This window comes from Simochromis diagramma, unplaced genomic scaffold, assembly GCF_900408965.1.
Source record: "Simochromis diagramma unplaced genomic scaffold, fSimDia1.1 OVJJ01000802.1, whole genome shotgun sequence".
NCBI lineage: Eukaryota > Metazoa > Chordata > Actinopteri > Cichliformes > Cichlidae > Simochromis > Simochromis diagramma.
In genome coordinates this window covers 25,061,294-25,081,678 of record NW_024387492.1, presented here as the reverse complement: position 1 = coordinate 25,081,678, position 20,385 = coordinate 25,061,294, and the positions used below count along the sequence as shown (strand labels likewise).

The 20,385-nt window shown below is 41.9% G+C and overlaps 1 protein-coding gene and 1 long non-coding RNA gene across 10 annotated transcripts in view; both read right to left on the bottom strand.

Moving 5' to 3' along the window:
* Positions 1-20,385, bottom strand: part of LOC120724831 (tumor necrosis factor alpha-induced protein 2-like) — a 92,721-nt gene that overhangs the window by 33,532 nt on the left and 38,804 nt on the right. The window lies entirely within an intron of this gene.
* On the bottom strand, positions 14,552-17,402 carry LOC120724838. Of its 2 annotated transcripts, none has more exons than XR_005694010.1 (2): positions 16,831-17,402; positions 14,552-14,679 (listed from the first exon to the last, which is right to left on the bottom strand). It is a non-coding gene; the product is annotated as an uncharacterized LOC120724838 (long non-coding RNA). The 2 variants fall into 2 exon arrangements; XR_005694011.1 differs by lacking the exon at positions 16,831-17,402 and adding an exon at positions 15,786-15,838.

Below are 20,385 nucleotides of genomic sequence, written 5' to 3'. Positions count from 1 at the left end.
ATAAGGTCTGCATTTGACCATTAAAAACTTTGCATTAGGTGAGCAGTGACTCTCAGTAGTAGTGGAGTTCATGCACCAAGCATTGTTAATATAAATGCACAAACCTCCACCTCTGGTCTTGCCGGAGTCATCTGCTAGCCTGTCGGCTCGGTGTGTGTGGCGTCCTGCTAACTCGATAGCATTGTCCGGGCAGCTGTTGTTCAGCCATGTTTCGGTGAAAAACATGACATTTGAGTCCATAATCCGTCTGTTGTTAGTGATGGAGAGCCGTATCTCATCCATTTTGTTTGCCAGAGAACGGACATTGGCGAGAAAAATACTGGGTAAAGGCAGCCGGTGTGGTGTTAGCTTTAGCTTAGCCCGTAGCCCTCCGCACCTACCTCGCCTTTGTTTACGATCTTGGCGCCGTCTGCGTGCACTTCCGCCCGGCCGGGGAGAGTGGGCAGCCTCCGGTGTTCTGGAGATCTCTGGGATGAGTCGGAGATCGGCGATAAAACTGTTGGAGTTGTGAGTCCAGATGTCCAGAAGCTCTTGTCTGCTGTAGGTCAGCAACGCACAGCAATTCTGGACGAATAATCCGGTTAAAAGTAGATAAAAAACCGCTAAATAGCAGATTCTGGAGAGACACTGAGCCTCGCGTTGTTCACGCGCCGCCATCTTGGAAGTATTACTGGAAGAAAATATCCGATAGCAGTTAGGTCCCCTTACTTTCAGCAGCTGTTGAAAGGATAAAGTTGTGGTATGTCAGTGGTTAGAAATACATTATTACTTTAGGATTAGTTTAACACAACGTCAGGGCTGACCCGGGACCATTGCTGTGAGTCACAGCGCGCAGCATAAAAGTCCTTTCACATCGGACGCAGGATGTGCTGCTAATGCTAATTGCTAACTAAAAGCAAAGGATCCAGAATTTGTTGCTGGCTGCTGAGCTCTGTGGGTTTTTGCAGCAGCTCTACCTGTACTAGATGCACCTGCTCCTTGTCGTTTTTATCTCTGACTTTATGTGAACTACAAGAGCTTGTGGGGTTTTTTTTGCTAGTTCTTCAAATGTTCAATAAAAACATGTATGCTAATTCATATGTTGAAAAGGCTGTGGAAGTCCCTGTATTAAACACGTAGCCCTGTGACACAAAAATCACCAAACTCGGACGACCACAGACTCTTTTCCTTCGTGGTGATGAAGGAAAACGCTGGGTTGGCATGTAAAAGGGCATTTATTCCCTTCAAAGACCTGCAGTTCAAAAAAAGCGCGCCTCCGACAGCCAAACCCATCTGTTCTCTGATTGGATTGTTACATTTGTGATTGACATGATATTCACCAATCAGATGAAAGGAAGAAAAATAGGGTCAAAATTCGTAGTTGTAACTTGCAGGGTTTTTTTTTGGCTAAGTCCACACACAAATCTTTTTTACGCACACACAAATCTTTTTTTACACACACACAAATCTTTTTTACGCACACACAAATCTTTTTTACACATACAAATCTTTTTTACGCACGCACAAATCTTTTTTACACACACAAATCTTTTTTACATATACAAATCTTTTTTACACACACACAAATTCTTTTTACACATTACAAATCCTGATTTACAAGTACAAAACTGATTTACAAGTACAAAATATTTATGACCACATTTTGAGCCCATAGAAGACAAGATGCGTCTCTGTTTTCCTCCAGAACGTGTCTGAGTCTGATTTATTTCACACAAATAAATGCTATATAAACACTAAACATGAGCTTTCAATATACCAGTCAGCTGGTTCCTCGTTCACATCAATTACATTTACTTATTTCACAACCTCAGCGAAATATACTCTCTTTACTGGTTCAGTTTCTCTAATTAACACCTTCTTTCCATAACAGTTACATTCCTTACTCATATCAATAAACACATCACATTGTCTTCTGTAGTGTCTTACTGTCTAAACAGTTATATTCAATTACAGCATCGGTAAATACATCACATTTGTTCCCCTTAGTAATTTACTGGCAAAATCACTATTCAGTGCATCACGAAACCCAGCCTGTTGAATTGACCTGTTAATGCATCTGTTAGCTACACAGAATTTCTCGGAATGCTTGTGTTACACTAGCTAACTCAGTCACTTTAACATAACTATTAACATTCACATCCCACAGAACTGATTTGATTGGAGCATTACAACCAGTTTGCAAAGCGCACTGATTCTGCTACACGAGCGCTTCACCTAACGCGCAGGGCTTGTGATGCGGCTGCGCGGGACATTCCTCGGGTTTCTCCCGTGTTTACATATAATGGTGTTACAAGTAACTGCGTTACAAGTAACGACGTTACTAACGGCGCTACTTTTTTCAGTAACGTGTAATCTATCTAATTACTATTCCTATCGTTACAACGCCGTTGCAGTTACTAACAAGAAAATGCGATCCGTTACTATTTTTCAACAAACAGACGGTTGAAGCTGTGTTCAGCTTACCGCATCTTATATCAGTTGCACGGAAGTAGCTGACTACGTAAGTAATCTGGACGCTACAGCTTTAAGCAGCTGCGCATGCTCCCGCGGACTGTAATCACAATCACTGTCTAGCACAATACCTGGAGCTAAGGGGGCAAAACAATCACATGAGTGCTGCTGTTTGACTGAGGAAGAATAAAGTAGTCGTGGTAAGCCAATGACATGACCACTTAAAGACAAAGCAACATGGTGATATATACCAGTTTTTAAATTGTGTTGATACGTCACGTAAAACCAGAGTCATGATAAACAATATAAACGTGGCGTTTTTTCCTCAATAGTTTGGTCACATTTACTGTCTAAGGACAGCGCTAGCAAGCACTCTCTGCTTATGACCCCCCCACAAAAAAAAACCTATATGAACCATTAGCTGAGTCGACTTCAGTTCAGTCCCCAGTGCCACTTCAGACTTCAGTTCAGTCCCTTGTAGCAATTCAGTTTCCTGGTCAGCCACACACTCACCCACCTAGTCAGCCTAATGTTCAGCCAGGGGTCCCCACACCCTCTGGCTCTGCATCTGCTCCTGCTGGAAGCTCGGGAGAGCCTGGCCAGCACTTCCTCGTCTCCGCTGGGGGTTCCGGAGGGCCCAGCCAGCACTTCCTCATCTCCGCTGGGGGTTCCGGTGAGCCCGGCCAGCACTCTGTCTCCACTGGAGGGTCCGAGGGGCCCGTCCAGCAACCTGCCTCCGCTGGAGGGTCTGAGGGGCCCGCCCAGCCATCAACAGCTTCATCCTTGTCTGGTCCAGCCATCAGCAGCTTCATCCTCGTCTGGTCCAGCCTCCGAACCTTCATCCTCGTCTGGTCCAGCCTCCGAGCCTCCTTCGTCGCCGCCGCCGTCCGCACGGCCAGCCCCCTGATCTGTTTCCATGCCGCCGCCGTTGCCGTCCGCACGGTCGGCTGCCTGATCTGTTTCCACGCCGCCGCCGCCATTGCCATCCGCACGGTCGGCCGCCTGAACTGAACTGTGTTTGGGCTGTTTTCTTGGGCTCCGGTGTTTACTGTGCACTGCTTTTGTTTTCTGTTCCATTTGAAAAATGTATTGATAGCAATGTTGACTATTATTACACATGAAAAAAAAAACAACTACACGTAAAATAATCACACCGTGACGCCTCTGCCTTTGTAAATGGAGGGACAGTAACTGCGTGTGTATATGTAAGCGTGTAAAACCTGAAGATAGTCAGATTAACAGTAAAAGTATTTTGTCTCTATCTCCCATTCTGCAATTCACCTCATGTAAACAATAACGTGGCGCACAGTGTGACGTGAAAAAAGGCACATACCTTTGACGTTGATTGACGAACTCTGTATTCCTCGTCCACGCGTAAACGCAAAAAAGGAGTTTAAAAAATCTCAGTTTTCGGTGATTCGAAACGCCGTTTACGTGTGGACGAAACAGCTGTGTTTTCAAAAATACCCGTGTAGGTGCTGACATAGCCTAAAAGAGTTAGTAGTTTATTTTATTACTACCTGTAACTTATTGCAGATTACTTGTATTTGCTTAATTGTTTACTAAATGCTTGAGGTGTGAAATAAACCGCAATGGAGCAAAATATGGGTATGTGTGGTTGGAGGATGGGTTTGTGTGTGTGGGAACCATTGCCTCAAGCTGTTTGTTTCCTCGTGTGCCTCTTTGTCAAGTGTAAGTTTATATTTTCCCAGTTTAGTTTTGTATGCTTTCCCCCTGTCAGCAAATAAAGCTGAGTTTTTTGAGTTCATCCCTGCATCTTGGGTCCTACTCCTGCCTGCCACACAGCGTTTCATGACAACATGTTTGTGGTTGTTACAGTAAAAAATAACTTTTTCTACTATGATTTTATGTTTTTTGTCTGATTATAGATCAATTGTGTTAATACAGTGTGTCAAAATGAAAACATGACTGTAAATTCAGACATGGGACATTGTGCTGAAAAGGAGGATACCAAACAAGTGTTGACGTTAAATTTATCACATCAAATGTTTATATGCTGATTATATTGCTTCATATGAGAAAGGCCTAACTCTGAGTACACTCTGTGCCAAAAAGTGCTGTCAGGAAACTGCATGCTGTTGCAGAGCATGCTTTTGCAGCTAGAATGAAGTGAAAGTGAAACCAACTAGGCTGTTTGATCGAAACTTAAAGTGTGGTGTGACATGAGAGCAAGTATATAAATAACTAGTCTTCCGTTTGTGCTTCAGACCTGGGGCTGTGTGCTGTGTGCTCAGGTCTCCATATTCCGGAATATGTAAATAAAGATAATTTTTTAAAGTAAAAGATCACTTTTGAGCCGTGTTTTCTTGGCCCTAAGAATCAAAAGAACCGGATTTAACACTTGGTGCCCGTGACCCGGATTCTTGTGCGGCTGAGGGGACTAATTTGGACCTTAAGGTACGATCTGATATGAGGTGGACAACAGACCGGTCTAAAAGAGTATAGGTAAGCGCAAGCCTGTTGAAAATTGTGCACATTGGATGAATTCTAAATTAGTTGTCCACTGAATTGATGATTGTTACCATTAAAGTGGCTCAGTAGTGGAAATTAAACTAAATTATAAAATCTGTTAAGTAGATTTCAGGTGACATGTCCATGATAATTTTGGGTAATTTAGGATAAATAAAAGTAAAGTTTGGGGCTATTTGATGAAAACTCATGGTTGTTAATATTGTGGTGGATTTTTAATTGTTGTGACGTATGTTTGAAGTTGGTGTGTTATGTGTGTGTTACGTCAGCCAAGAAAAGAGATTAGATTAGGACATTTGGTCAGGGAATTTTATTCCCACATTGATTATAGGGTGGGACTCAAGCATCAGATAATAAACTGGCGGTTAGAGTCCACAGTGATGCTTCCAGAATTATTTAAATTGTAGGACAGGAAGTTGGACTTCCTATGGGTGCAGAATGTTCTGAGTGTGATGGCTCCATCTTGCGGCGGACGCGCTGCAATTTCCTGCAGGTGACAGGTGTAGGAGTGTTTAGCTTATTTTAGAGTTTAGAAATGTGTTAACATAGAATGTAGAACTATTGTAGAGACATTGACACTGCCCTCAATATAATAAAGGCTGACTGAGTGAACTTAGGAGTAGATTGTAGGAGACCCCTCCCCCACTTGAGCTGTGAAAGTAAAACAGAGAAGAGTTAATGCTGAGTGGAATTTCCCCAGAGGATGTTTGGGTGGGGGTCTCAACATTTGTAACTGGATAACTGTGGTCTGGAAGGGAGATGGGTTTTATGACCTAGGGAGTCACCTACACCCACAGTGTTTTAACTGTCACGCACACACATCCACACGCACACTCACTCATGTGCACTCACACATACACACAGGTATGCGTACACAGTCACACACGAGCACTCACATAGACACGTGGGAACGCGCACATGTAGGCATTCATGTGCTCGTGCACATAGATACATACACAGAGTTTGCAGCACACCGTAGGGGGTTTATGATGGGGACGCCTCTATAAAGCTGGCTGTAACTAACAAAGGGGTGAAGATTTGGAGAGGGACACCGGCCTCGTCTTCCCTTCTAGAAGTGCATGCTTAAATGAGGATAAATGAAGAAGAGTAAAGATAAATGAAGATGAGTAAAGATGAATAAAGATTTTGTGAAAATGACTACTGAGTCCGGTGCCATCTCTGGATGCTCGAGGAATAAAAAGAACCGAGGTAAAACTGATTTCACAACACAGGCTCATCCGGGTGATACCCGCGACAGGTAGGGACAGTCGTTAATAATCAGTGGTCAAGCACCACTTTTCTTGCACCGTTTGCCCGACAGGGGCGGGGCCCCCGGGCGTGACCATTTTTAACATGGCTCACATGTAAGCTTTACGTAAAGCTTCAGGCGCCAGCAGGACGCTGGGCGTTCATGAGATGGAGCTTCTTGTCGAGCTGCGGGAAGCGCTTATGGATTAACATAGGGCTTAGAAATCGGGCCGCTGTCCTGGACAGAAAACGGCTACAATTGACCAGCAAGGTGGGCGAACCTGGTCTTAGATGCTTTATATTAGTCAAAATGGTAGGATGACTAGTACTAGAGGAAGATGAAGTGAAAATGTGATATGGTAATGGAAATAATTTATCTTGGCAATTACTGGCAGTCTTTTGTGATATATAAATGTGTAAAAGTATAAATGAAGTGTAAAATTGTTATTTGGATGAATGATTAAAGGTTCACATTGTGTTGAGAGACAAAAGGGCATGGTGTGTGTGTGTGAGACGATTTATTTTATTTATTTATTTTTTAAGGAAGTTTAGGGAGGAGTGTAAAATGTTGATGAAAGTATTGCATGGATGATGCTACAAAACTGAGCTGAAAGAATGGTGATAGGTGTGGAAAATTGTTAATTGTCCTGATGTCTGAAAGAGCTTTGCTGAGCACGCTGAAGATTTTGGTGTGAATGCTTGCAAAACCAAAGAGCTTAGTATATTTAAAAGTGTGTGTGCGTGAAATAAGGGTGCATTGTTTTTAGATCAAGACTTAGCAGAATTACAGAGGGTTTATAGACTGTAAATACAAAAAACAAGAATTCAATTAGTCTGTAGAAACAGGAAAGAGAGAAACAGAAAATATGAGTCTGTGTGGCTGTGTGTGTGTGACAGGACGCAGTGTGTGTGACAGGAACTTTGCATGCCCATAAAAGGAAACTGGCTGGTGTGTGAAGTGTGCACCCAGAGAGAAACAGACGAGTTAAAATCTAGGCAGATGAAGCTAATGGATGTCTTAAGAAAAGAAATGAAAAGGATATTAATTGAATGTTTTAGTGTGTCAATACAGGTGGACTCTTCTCAACCTGAAAACGTGAGTACAGCGGCAAAAGCATAGATTAACAGAATTGGGAGGAAAACAGGCCAGGCTTTGGCTTAAGATTTGACAGCTTCACCTCTCATTGTCTCGTTATCCTGAGAAGAAGCATAAAGGACAGTCAATCTCCTGATGAAAACAGAAGACATACAGAGCACCGTGTACTTGAAGAATTAACAGCAGGCAAAAAGACAGTGCAACTGAACTATAACACTGACGACTCCAGCAGCAGCATGTAAAAAAGCACTTGATGGAACGTGCACTCTGAATTAAAGGTGGGAAGTTGCATAGTGGGATAAACAACTGCGTGGAAGCACTGGACACTGATTTTTAGATTTGCCATACTTGGAGTAATCCTCAAAGAAAAGACTGAAAAGATCAAGAGAGAAGAAATGGAGAGAAGAAACAGCTGATTTGGGCCTGTGTTGATCTGCGAGGCCCCACATGAAACTGTGAGAACAGTAAGAGGTGAACCTGGACATTATATAGTGAATGCATATGGGCAAATTGGATTGAAGGCTGAACTTATGCAGGTTTAGAAATGTCCACCACATCACAAAAAAAAAGGGTAAAAATAAAGACAGAAACTAACAATTAGATTAATGAGTAGAAAACACACATATACAAATGGTTACATGTGAAATTATTTTTGTTGTTTGTCCACATGCAGCAGTCGGAAGAAAGTTATAGGTTAACATCACTGGAAACATTCAGGCCTGGTTGTTTACAGCGCCATGCATCACTAAACCTGACCACCGAGCTCTAACTCCTGGCTGAAGACAAGGAATGCTGTTATTTAAGGTGGGAAATCAAAACTTGGGATAGCAAACTTGGGGGGAAAAAAAACTGACTGCTTAAGTGGGAAAATTGTGAAGGAGTGTGAAACACTGCAAAAAGAAACATATACAAAATCACACACACAAACAGAAAATGCATTAACCTTACAAATACAAGAGAGCTCATAAGGATTAGACAGCATGTTGAGCATGTAATAGAATAGAATAGAATAGCCTTTATTGTCATTGTACAGAGTACAACGAAATTGGAGTGCCACTCCCTTGGTGCAAGTTTCAATAATAAATATAAATGTAAAATATAAAAAGTACAAAAAAACAATCGTAAGTACTCAAACAATAGTATGTACAATATATACAGGATAGCAGCATTAATATAATGACAGTATGAATAGCAGCATAATATAATGACAGTGACGGTATGGAATAGGTTCAATTGTTTTTGTGCTTATTTACTACGGTGATAGCTCTGGGAAAGAAGCTATCCCTGAATCTGTTTGTCCTGGTTTTATGTGACCTGTACCGTCGGCCTGACGGTAATAGTTCAAACAGTTGGTTGCTGGGGTGAGAGTGGTCCTTGATGATATTGCCAGCTCTGCTGAGGTACCGAGAGTTTGCAGTGACCTCCAGGCTGGGCAGAGAGCAGCCAGTGATCTTCTGGGCTGTGTTGATGACCCTCTGCAGTACTTTCCTGTCCGCAGCTGACCACCCTGCATACCATGTTGTTATGCCGTACGTTAGGATGCTCTCTATGGTGGCTCTGTAAAATGTCACCAGCAGCCTCTCCTCCAGGTTGTTCCTCCTGAGCACTCTCAGAAAGTGGAGACGCTGCTGGGCCTTTTTAATCACCGCTGTAGTATTTGCAGTCCAGGAGAGGTCATCAGATATCTGCACGCCCAGAAACCTCATGGAGTGTACCCTCTCCACACAGCTCCCGTGAATGTAAAGTGGGGCCGGGTCTGCTCTGCCCTTCCTGAAGTCCAAGATAAGTTCTTTAGTTTTCGTGGTGTTCAGTTGGAGGTTGTTAACTGAACACCACTCAGTCAGTCTGTTGACCTCATCTCTGTAGTCCGACTCATCCCCCCTTGAGATGAGTCCAACCACTGTGGTGTCATCCGCGAACTTTATGATGGTGTTTGAGAGATGGGTAGGGGAGCAGTCGGATGTGTAGAGCGTAAACAGGAGGGGACTCAAAACACATCCTTGTGGAGACCCGGTGCCGAGTGTGATGGTGCTGGACCGGTGGGGGCCGAGCCTGACAGACTGTGGTCTATTTGTCAGGAAGTCCTTGATCCAGAGGCAGATGGGGGTGGAGAGTCCAAGGTGAGACAGTTTCTGGACCAGGATCTCCGGGATGATATGATTGAATGCTGAGCTGAAGTCCAGAAAGAGCATTCTCACATAGCTTCCTCGGTGCTCCAGGTGACTCAGCGCAGTGTGGAGCGCTATGGTGATAGCGTCCTCGGTGGAACGATTTGTCCTGTAGGCAAATTGGTGGGGGTCCAGAGTGGGAGGCAGACCGGCCCTGATGTGCTGACAGACCAGTCTCTCAAAGCACTTCATCACTACAGGCGTAAGTGCAACAGGCCTGTAGTCATTTGGGCTGGCCACAGCTGTCTTCTTGGCGATGGGGATGATGGTGGAGGTTTTGAGGCAGGGCGGGACGGTGTTTGATGACAAGGAAAGGTTGAAGATTTTAGTGAAGACTCCGGTCAGTTCGTCAGCACATGCTCTGAGAACCTTTCCATGTATTCCATCAAGACCTGCCGCCTTCCTGGGATTCACTGACCTTAGAACACACCTCACTTGGTGCTCCCTAAGTGTTAGTGTGCCAGTGCTGGGGGCGGGTGGAAGTGGTGTGGCAGCTGAGGGCCTGGTCGTCTCAAAGCGGGCGAAGAAACGGTTTAGATCCTCAGCCAGTGAGGCATCAGTCCTAGATGTTGCCTGGTTATTGCTTCTGTAGTTGGTAATGTGATTGATCCCCTGCCACATTTTTCTATGGTCATTGTCAGCAAAGTGATCTTCAATCCTCCTCCTATAGGCAGCCTTAGCTTTCCTGATGCCTCTACTCAGGTCTGCCCTGGCCGCCCTATACGCAGCCCTGTCCCCTGACTTGAAGGCAGTGTTGTAGCTTTTTAGGAGGGATTGCACTTCGCTATTCATCCAGGGTTTTTGATTTGGAAACACCCTGACCCTTTTGTTGACGGTGACATTGTCAACACAGTTCCTGATGTACGAGAGTACAGTGTCCGTGTACTCCTGGAGGTTGTGGCTGGAGAATAAATCCCATACAGTTGTTGAGAAGCAGTCCTGCAGTTGAGAAAGGGCTCCTTCAGGCCAGGTTTTTATTGTCTTTGTCTGGGGTTTTGTTTTTCTCAGCAGGGGGGTGTAGGTGGGGGTGAGGGACATGCAGAGGTGGTCAGATCCAGCCAGGTGGGGGAGGGGTGTCGCTCTGAAAGCATGCTTGATGTTTGAATAGACATGGTCCAAAGTGTGTTCTCCTCTCGTAGCAAAGTCCACAAACTGGACAAATTTAGGAAGCACAGTCTTTAGGCACGCTTTGTTAAAGTCGCCGGCGACAATAAAAACCCCATCGGGGTGGGCAAGCTGTTGTTTGTTTATGGTGTTGAGCAAGAGGCTGAGAGCCGAGCTAACGTTAGCATCCGGCGGTATATAAACAGCTATCACAATAACTACTGTAAACTCCCTCGGGATGTAAAAAGGTCTGCACGAGACTGCCAGAACCTCCAAATCAGGAGAACAGTGTGTGTGAATGATCCTGCTGTTACAACACCACTCGTTATGCATGTAAACACATAGCCCCCCTCCTCTGCTTTTACCTGAGTTGCTGTTTCTGTCATGCCGGTGTAGTGTGCGGCCTGCTAACTCGACTGCAGCGTCGGGAATCAGCGGGTGAAGCCACGTCTCCGTAATAAGAATAATGCTGCAGTTACGTGCAAAGCTTGTGTTGGCTATCTGTAGCTCCAATTCGTCTAGTTTGTGGGTGATGGATCTGGCGTTCGATAGGAAAAGGCTCGGAAGTGCTGGCCGGTGTGGATGTTTGCGTAGCCTAGCGTCTGAGCCCGACCGGCATCCCCTCTTCTGCTTTCTTTCCCTCCGTCGCCTTCTACGCTTGCTGGGCGGGCAGACCATCCACGGTGACCCTGGCGGTCTCGCTATCTCCACCAGGATGTTGTGTGTTCGCTGATAGTCGCCAGAAACAGACAAACTATATTTAAAACCTAGGTCAATTAGGTTCTGGCGACTGTAAGAGATGGCGGCGTTGCAAACATTCAAAAATATCCACATTAAAAGTAAAAACGAGCACTAAACTGGAGAGCTAAGAGCCGCTGCACCCGTGCGCGCCGCCATCTTGTGTGCTTTGTAAGTCTGTTTATCAGTGTTAAATAGTGTGAACACACGTAAACCCTGAAGTTGAGGAATAGCTCGGGAAAGCTCCATGACAAGAGACAAGTTGGTGAAAATGAAAAGTGATTAAAAGCTTGAAGTAATTTTAAAATAGTGAATTGGAAGTGTTCTTGTGTCGATTGAACAAAACAAGTGTATTTAGCACATATACTGTAACATGACAGAAATTCCTCCAATTAGTAGTAATACTTTAACATAACACAAATGTTGTGATTTGGCACAAAAATCATGATTTGTCAAAAATACTATGATTTAGCAGAAATACTATGATTGAGCAGAAGTACTAAGATGTAGTAAAAGTACTTTGATTTAACAGAAATACAATTATGGAGGAGTAATACTTTAAAATGGGAGAAATATTGATACACACACACACATACACAGAGCCTAAAGGGAAGAGTATTTGTGCCATGGAGTGTTAACAAGAATGTGAGGTCCATATTAGAAAAGCTGGTAAAATCATAAAAGTTTGCAGAATTGTAATAAATGATGAATATGAATTACTGGTCTGTGACAGTGTATTAATTTGTAGGGAAAAAAACATGTTGACCAAGGTGGAATCGAACCCACGATCTTTGGCTTGCAGACCCGTGTCATTACCAACTGCGCCACTGGGAAAGAGAGCAGCCGCTTGGAAAAACAGGGTGATGAGCAGTCAGAATTAGATCGCGGTGAGAGGCGAAAAATGCCGTTTTTTTGAGTTACAAAACGTTGTGTAACTCAAAAAATAGGTGGACTAGAAGCATAATTCTTGCACTGGGTGAATCAGCGGACTTTGGTGTACTTTGACTGCTATTTACATTGCTCTATGTACATCCGTCGCTGAGATATGATGAGAGAGGAAACGGAAGACCTCAGATATGATTGGCTGGCTGGGAGGCCGTGCAGGCTGTGATCTGTATACTTGAATGTCTGAGTCCTCACAGAGGATTGGCTGCCTGGGGACCTGGCAGAAATATATAGAAATAGTATGATTAAGCATAAATACTACATTTAGCAGAAATACTATATTAAGCACAAATCTTATAAAAAGCAGAAATACTATATTAAGCACAAATCCTATAAAAAGCAGAAATAGTATATTAAGCACAAATCTTATAAAATAGCAGAAATAGTATGATTTAGCACAATAGTAATAAGTTAAACAGAAAAATTGGAAAAGCAAAATGGACAGCTGAAAAAATGCTGAACATGCTGAGGGTCCCTCAAATATACTTGTTAAATGAAAAAAATCAGCAAAAAAATCTATAACAGCCACACAATCACAAATATGTACACATAAGGAAACACACATGCACAGAGAGACACACACACAAGATCCAATTCAGTCAACCAGTCTAAATATATTGAATTTGAATCTTACAATGAGATCATCCCATTAAAAGGCTTTCTCTCTCTCTCTCTCTCTCTCTCTCTCTCTCTCTCACACACACACACACACACACACACACACACACACACACACACACACACACACACACACACAAGATCCAATTCAGTCAACCAGTCTAAATATATTGAATTTAAATCTTAGAATGAGATCATCCCATTAAAAGGCTTTCTCTCTCTCTCTCTCTCTCTCTCTCTCTCTCTCTGTCTCACACACACACACACACACACACACACACACACACACACACACAGGGAGAGAGAAGTAAGTTTCTAGGTCAGCCTGGGAGCTGCTGAATTTGAATCCACCAATCAGAGAGGCTGTGCACTTTTTCCCGCCAAAACAGGTGCATGCACAGAGACAGAGAGACACAGGATCTTTGCAGTCTATTTCTCATAGTGACGACTCCCCTCAAACAAATGACTATAATTTCCTAACCGTAGGGGCTAGAACGGTCATTCTTACACCGTTTTGTTCAGAAGAGATGGGGGAATCTTCCAGTGTTGACAATTTATCATTAAAATATGAATTATTAAAGATATTTGACTTGTAATGCACCATAACTGAGTAGAGCAAAGCAAAAACTGCCTTGACTTGCCCTCAAACAACCTTTGTAACTCGAGATCTATTTGGAGTATCGATATCATTCTTTCACCGTAAGAGACAGCAGGCTTTGGTGAACAGTCATGGAAATTTTCAGGTCTCTGTGGAAATCCAACAAAAAGTTATGACGAGAGAAAAAAGTGGTTCATTTCCAGAGTTTGAAATCTGAAGAAATCTGAGCGACGGACGAATTTCCTACCCTCAAACAAGTCCAACTCATTTCAGAACGGTAATAGGTGAGAAAGAAATTCTTGAATTGTGAGCGTCAGGAGTGTCTGAAGATATACCGGGACAAGCCTCATGTCTTAACTTTGCTTCGTTAAGGAGATATGACGATTCGAATATGCCTCTCATTACAGAAATCCAGCGGTGATTTTGAACAAACTCTCCATTGACTTTATATGGAGAGTTTTCCGACATTGTGTTGGTCTGAGGAGATTTGCGAAAGTTCTATGAATACCACAACATTGATAGTGACATTTTCTGAAAGCCAGCAAAAATACCTACGTTTTGATGTATAATTTGTGAAAGTTGAGTGAAAATTGAGCAAGTAGCAAACAGTTGTTTGGACATGAAGAGAAGACTGCAAAAGCTTCAGTGGCACACTGGAAGCCAAGAGCATAGCAACCATAACAACGCATGTATTTTGTGAAAAATCACAATTTTGCAACTCAAAACTTTAAGAGGCATAAAAGTAAAACGGTAAAAGATTTGAAAAAGCTGAATCATACATGAATAGCCCAATAATTTGTGAACATTTTAAAGTTTGAATGGTTGTTCTAGGTGAAAGTATGAGGAAGTAGTTAAGTTTCAAAAACAAGCAAAATTTAGCAGAATTGCGGAAGTTTCCCATTCATTTCAATGGGACAAATTAAAGGAAAAAAGTGGAATATTTTAAAAAGTATAATAGCAAAAAATAGCAAAAGTCATAGCCGGAAAGAGCAAAAATAGCAGAATAGTTTAAAATTTGAACGGTGAAAATCGGCTGAAAATTGTGGAAGTAGTTAAACGGCGAAAAGTGTACGGAAGTCCTAAGAATAATAAAGAACTAGAAAAATTTGCATTTCCTGCGAAAATGCTGTGTGGATGCCTTAACGCTGAAGATGTCTGCTGAAAAAAGCTGAAAAAGTTGAAAAAAAAAAACAAAAAAATGTTGCCCTGAGCAGGATTCGAACCTGGCCCTTCTGGTACTCAAGGCAGGTACATATCTCACTGCGCCACACTCTTTCTCACAAAGAAGAGGTGGAGAGACTGACAATTGTGCTGAAATGAGCAGAAGAGGCTGAGTATTGTGCTGATAAGGCACTACCCAAAAGGCACCACAAGAGGGCACTCCAACACAAGTGATGACATAGAAGCTGCGGAGAATTGTGTTAATGAGAGGTGGAAAGGCTGAAAATGTTTCAGAAGTGGTGAATAAGCAGAATTTTGGCAGAAAAGAGGTGAAAACTCTGAATATTTCGCTGAAAAGAGTTCAATCAGCAGAATTTCTGCTGAAAAGAGTTCAATCAGCAGAATTTCTGCTTAACAGTTTAATCAGCAGAATTTCTGCTGAAAAGAGTTCAATTAGCAGAATTTCTGCTGAAAAGGTTTTTTCTGAAAACAGCAGAAAAAACTGAACATTTTGCTGAAAAGAGTTCAATCAGCAGAATTTCTGCTGAAAAGAGTTCAATGAGCAGAATTCTGCTGAAAAGAGGTTTTTGCTGAAAACAACTGAAAAAGCTGGTATTTGTGCTGAAAAGTGGTGAAAAAACTGAAAAATGTGCTGAAAAGGGGTGAAAAAGCTGAAATTTGTGTTGAAAAGAGTTAAAAACGTTTAAGTGTTAACTGAAAGAAATGTTGCCATAAGCGGGATTTGAACCCGGACCTCCCAGTCCGAAAACGGATGCTCATCTCACTGAGCTAAAACACAGGTCAACCCGGCAAGGAAAATCAGTGAGGCCACTGATAATATGCAGAAATAGGCAAAAAATATTGCAAAAAAAATTCAATATCTCAAAAAGTATAGAAGTTATGAGCACCAAAAATATAGCCACAAAGAGCAGAAAGAGCAGAATTTTTTAAGATTTGAACGGTGAAAATAGCACAAAAACTGAGGGAGTAGTTAAGCGCCAAAAAACGTACGGAAGCAACTAGAATAAAGTAGAATAAAGAACTAGAAAAATTTGCATTTCCTGCGAAAATGCTATGTGGATGCCTTAACGCTGAAGATGTCGGCTGAAAAAAGCTGAAAAAGTTGAAAAAAAAACCAAAAAAACATTGCCCTGAGCAGGATTCGAACCTGGCCCTTCTGGTCTAAAGGCAGCGTCTCACCTCAGTGCGCCAAACTCCTTCTAACAAATAGAGGTGGATAGACTGACAATTCTGGTGAAATTAACAGAAGCTGCTTAGAATTGTGCTAATAAGAGGTGAAAAGGCTAAAAATTTTGCAGAAAAGAGGTGAATCAGAAGAATTTCTGCTGAAAAGAGGTAAGGAAGCAAAAAGATGAGCTGAAAAGAGATGCATCAGCAGAATTTCTGCTCAAAAGAGTTTTTTCTGAAAACAGCTGAGATTTGTGCTAATAAGAGGTGAAAAGGCTGAAAGTTTTTCAGAAGAGGTGAATAAGCAGAATTTGGGCATAAAAGAGGTGAAAATTTTGCTGAAAAGAGTTTTTTTCTGAAAACAGTAGAAAAAACTGAAAAACTTTTCTGAAAAGAGTTCAATCAGCAGAATTTCTGCTGAAAAGAGTTCAATCAGCAGAATTCTGCTGAAAATAGGTTTTTGCTGAAAACAGCTGAAAAAGCTGGTATTTGTGCTGAAAAGTGGTGAAAAAACTGAAAATTGTACTGAAAAGGGGTGAAAAAGCTTAAATTTGTGTTGAAAAGAGTTTAAAAAGTTTAACTGTTGACTGAAAGAAATATTGCCATAAGCGGGATTTGAACCCGAGCCTCCCAGTCTGAGAACGGACGCTCATCTCACTGAGCTAAAACACAGGTCAAGCCGGCAAGGAAAATCAGTGAGGCCACTGATAATATACAGAAATAGGCAAAAAATATTGCAAAAAAAATTCAATATCTCAAAAAGTATAGAAGTTATGAGCATCAAAAGATATAGCCACAAAGAGCAGAAAGAGCAGAATTTTTTAAGATTTGAACGGTGAAAATAGCACAAAAACTGTGGGAGTAGTTAAGCGCCAAAAAACATACGGAAGCAACTAGAATAAAGTAGAACTAGAAAAAATTGCATTTCCTGCGAAAATGCTGTGTGGATGCCTTAACGCTGAAGATGTCTGCAGAAAAAAGCTGAAAAGTTGAAAAAAAAATGTTGCCCTGAGCAGGATTCGAACCTGGCCCTCCTGGTCTAAGGGCAGCTATTTAGCTCACTGAGCCAAAGTCATTCTCACAAAGAAGAGGTGGAGAGATCGACAATTGTGCTGAAATGAGCAGAAGCTGCTGAGAATTGTGCTGATAAGAGTTGGAAAGGCTGAAAATGTTTCAGAAGAGGTGAATAAGCAGAATTTGGGCAGAAAAGAGGTGAAAACTCTGAAAATTTTGCTGAAAAGAGTTCAATCAGCAGAATTTTGCTGAAAAGAGTTTTTTTCTGAAAACAGCAGAAAAAACTGAAAATTTTGCTGAAAAGAGTTGAATGAGCAGAATTTCTGCTGAAAAGAGGTTTTTGCTTGGTTCACGTTTAGTAAGGGACTCCCCAAAAGGCGCCACAAGAGGGCACTCCAACAGAAGAGATGACATATAAGCTGCTGAGAATTGTGCTGATAAGACGTGGAACGGCTGAAAATTTTACAGAAGAGGTGAATAAGCAGAATTTCTGCTGAAAAGAGTTCAATCAGCAGAATTTCTGCTGAAAAGAGTTCAATCAGCAGAATTTCTGCTGAAAAGAGTTCAATCAGCAGAATTTCTGCTGAAAAGAGTTCAATCAGCAGAATTTCTGCTGAAAAGAGTTCAATTAGCAGAATTTCTGCTGAAAAGAGGTTTTTGCTGAAAACAGCTGAAAAAGCTGGTATTTGTGCTGAAAAGTGGTGAAAAAACAAAATTGTGCTGAAAAGGGGTGAAAAAGCTTAAATTTGTGTTGAAAAGACTTAAAAAAGTGTAAGTCTTAACTGAAAGAAATATTGCCATAAGCGGGATTTGAACCCGGGCCTCCCAGTCCGAGAACGGATGCTCATCTCACTGAGCTAAAACACAGGTCAAGCCGGCAAGGAAAATCAGTGAGGCCACTGATAATATGCAAAAAAGGGCAAAAAATATTGAAAAGAAAAATCAATATCTCAAAAAGTATAGAAGTTATGAGCACCAAAAGATATAGCCACAAAGAGCAGAAAGAGCAGAATTTTTTAAGATTTGAACGGTGAAAATAGCATAAAAATTGTGGAAGTAGTTAAGTGCCAAAAAGTGTACGGAAGCAACTGGAACTAGAAAAATTTGCATTTCCTGCGAAAATGCTGTGTGGATGCCTTTACGCTGAGGATGTCTGCTGAAAAAAGCTGAAAAAGTGGGAAAAAAAAACAAAAAAATATTGCCCTGAGCAGGATTCGAACCTGGCCCTTCTGGTACTCAAGGGAGGTTCTCATCTCACTGCGCCACAGTCATTCTCACAAAGAAGAGGTGGAGAGACTGACAATTCTGGTGAAATTAGCAGAAGCTGCTTAGAATTGTGCTAATAAGAGGTGAAAAGGCTAAACATTTGGCAGAAAAGAGGTGAATCAGAAGAATTTCTGCTGAAAAGAGGTAAAGAAGCAAAAAGATGAGCTGAAAAGAGGTGTAGAAGCAGAAGTGCTTGCTGAAGATGGCTGTATGTGTAATGACACACTGGAGAGTGTCAAGAAAGCAGAGCGCATGCAAGCAGGGAACATGTGTAGCAACTGTCACAGGTGGGATTCGAACCTCTGCCACCGGGTCTCACGGCAGCTGCCCTACCCTCTGAGCCAAATGAGTTCTGGTCACAAGCAAAAATATGATGAGAGGGAAAATGTGCACTGTGGAGCAGAAGCTCAAATTAGCAGAAAAGAGGTGAAGAGGAAGAAGTTTGTTGTGAAATGAGGTAAAGAAACTGAAATTTGTGCTTAAAACAAGTGAAAAAGCTGAACTCTGAAATCCTGCTAAAACAGCAGAAGAGGCTGATATTTTTCAGCTACTCATTGAGCCAAACTGGTTCTCACGTAACTTAAAAAAAGGTGGAAAAGCTTAAAATTCTAATGAAAACAGCAGAAGACGCTGAGATTTCCTGAAAAGAGGTTTTTGCTGAAAATAGCAGAAAAAACTGAAAAACTTTTCTGAAAAGAGTTCAATCAGAAGAATATGTGCTGAAAAGAGTTCAATGAGCAAAATTCTGCTGAAAAGAGGTTTTTACTAAAAAGAGCTGAAAAGCTGGTATTTGTGCTGAAAAGTGGTGAAAAAACTGAAAATTTTGCTGAAAAGGGCTGAAAAAGCTTAAATTTGTGTTGAAAAGAGTTAAAAAAGTTTAACTGTTGAGTGAAAGAAATGTTGCCATAAGCGGGATTTGAACCCGGGCCTCCCAGTCTGAGAACGGACGCTCATCTCACTGAGCTAAAACACAGGTCAAGCCGGCAAGGAAAATCAGTGAGGCCACTGATAATATGCAAAAAAGGGCAAAAAATATTGAAAAGAAAAATCAATATCTCAAAAAGTATAGAAGTTATGAGCACCAAAAGTCATAGCTGGAATTAGCAGAAAGAGCAGATTTTTTTAAGATTTGAACTGAGAAAATCGGCTGAAAACTGAGGGAGTAGTTAAGCGCCGAAAAACGTACGGAAGCAACTTGAAGATAAAGAAAAGACTAGAAAAATTTGCATTTCCTGCGAAAATGCTGTGTGGATGCCTTTACGCTGAGGATGTCTGCTGAAAAAAGCTGAAAAAGTGGAAAAAAAACCCAAAAAAATATTGCCCTGAGCGGGATTCGAACCTGGCCCTTCTGGTACTCAAGGGAGGTTCTCATCTCACTGCGCCACAGTCATTCTCACAAAGAAGAGGTGGAGAGACTGACAATTCTGGTGAAATTAGCAGAAGCTGCTTAGAATTGTGCTAATAAGAGGTGAAAAGGCTAAACATTTGGCAGAAAAGAGGTGAATCAGAAGAAGTTCTGCTGAAAAGAGGTAAAGAAGCAAAAAGATGAGTTGAAAAGAAGTGTAGAAGCAGAAGTGCTTGCTGAAGATGGCTGTATGTGTAATGACACACTGGAGAGTGTCAAGAAAGCAGAGTGCATGCAAGCAGTGAACATGTGTAGCAGCTGTCACAGGTAGGATTCGAACCTCTGCCACCGGGTCTCACGGCAGCTGCCCTACCCTCTGAGCCAAATGAGTTCTGGTCACAAGCAAAGATATGATGAGAGGGAAAATGTGCACTGTGGAGCAGCAGCTCAAATTAGCAGAAAAGAGGTGAAGAGGAAGAACTTTGTTGTGAAATGAGGTAAAGAAACTGAAATTTGTGCTTAAAACAAGTGAAAAAGCTGAACTCTGAAATCCTGCTAAAACAGCAGAAGAGGCTGATATTTTTCAGCTACTCATTGAGCCAAACTGGTTCTCACGTAACTGAAAAAAGGTGGAAAAGCTTAAAATTCTAATGAAAACAGCAGAAGAGGCTGAGTGCACTGTGGAGCAGAAGCTCAAATTAGCAGAAAAGAGGTGAAGAGGAAGAACTCATTGAGCCAAACTGGTTCTCACGTAACTGAAAAAAGGTGGAAAAGCTTAATATTCTAATGAAAACAGCAGAAGAGGCTGAGATTTGTGCTGATAAGAGGTGAAAATGCTGAACCAATCAGAGGTACTGCTTCTGTCTGCTTCATCAGGCTGTGTACTTGTATGTATTTCTGCCATGGACTGTTAACAAGAATCTGAGGTCCATATTAGAAAAGCTGGTAAAATCAT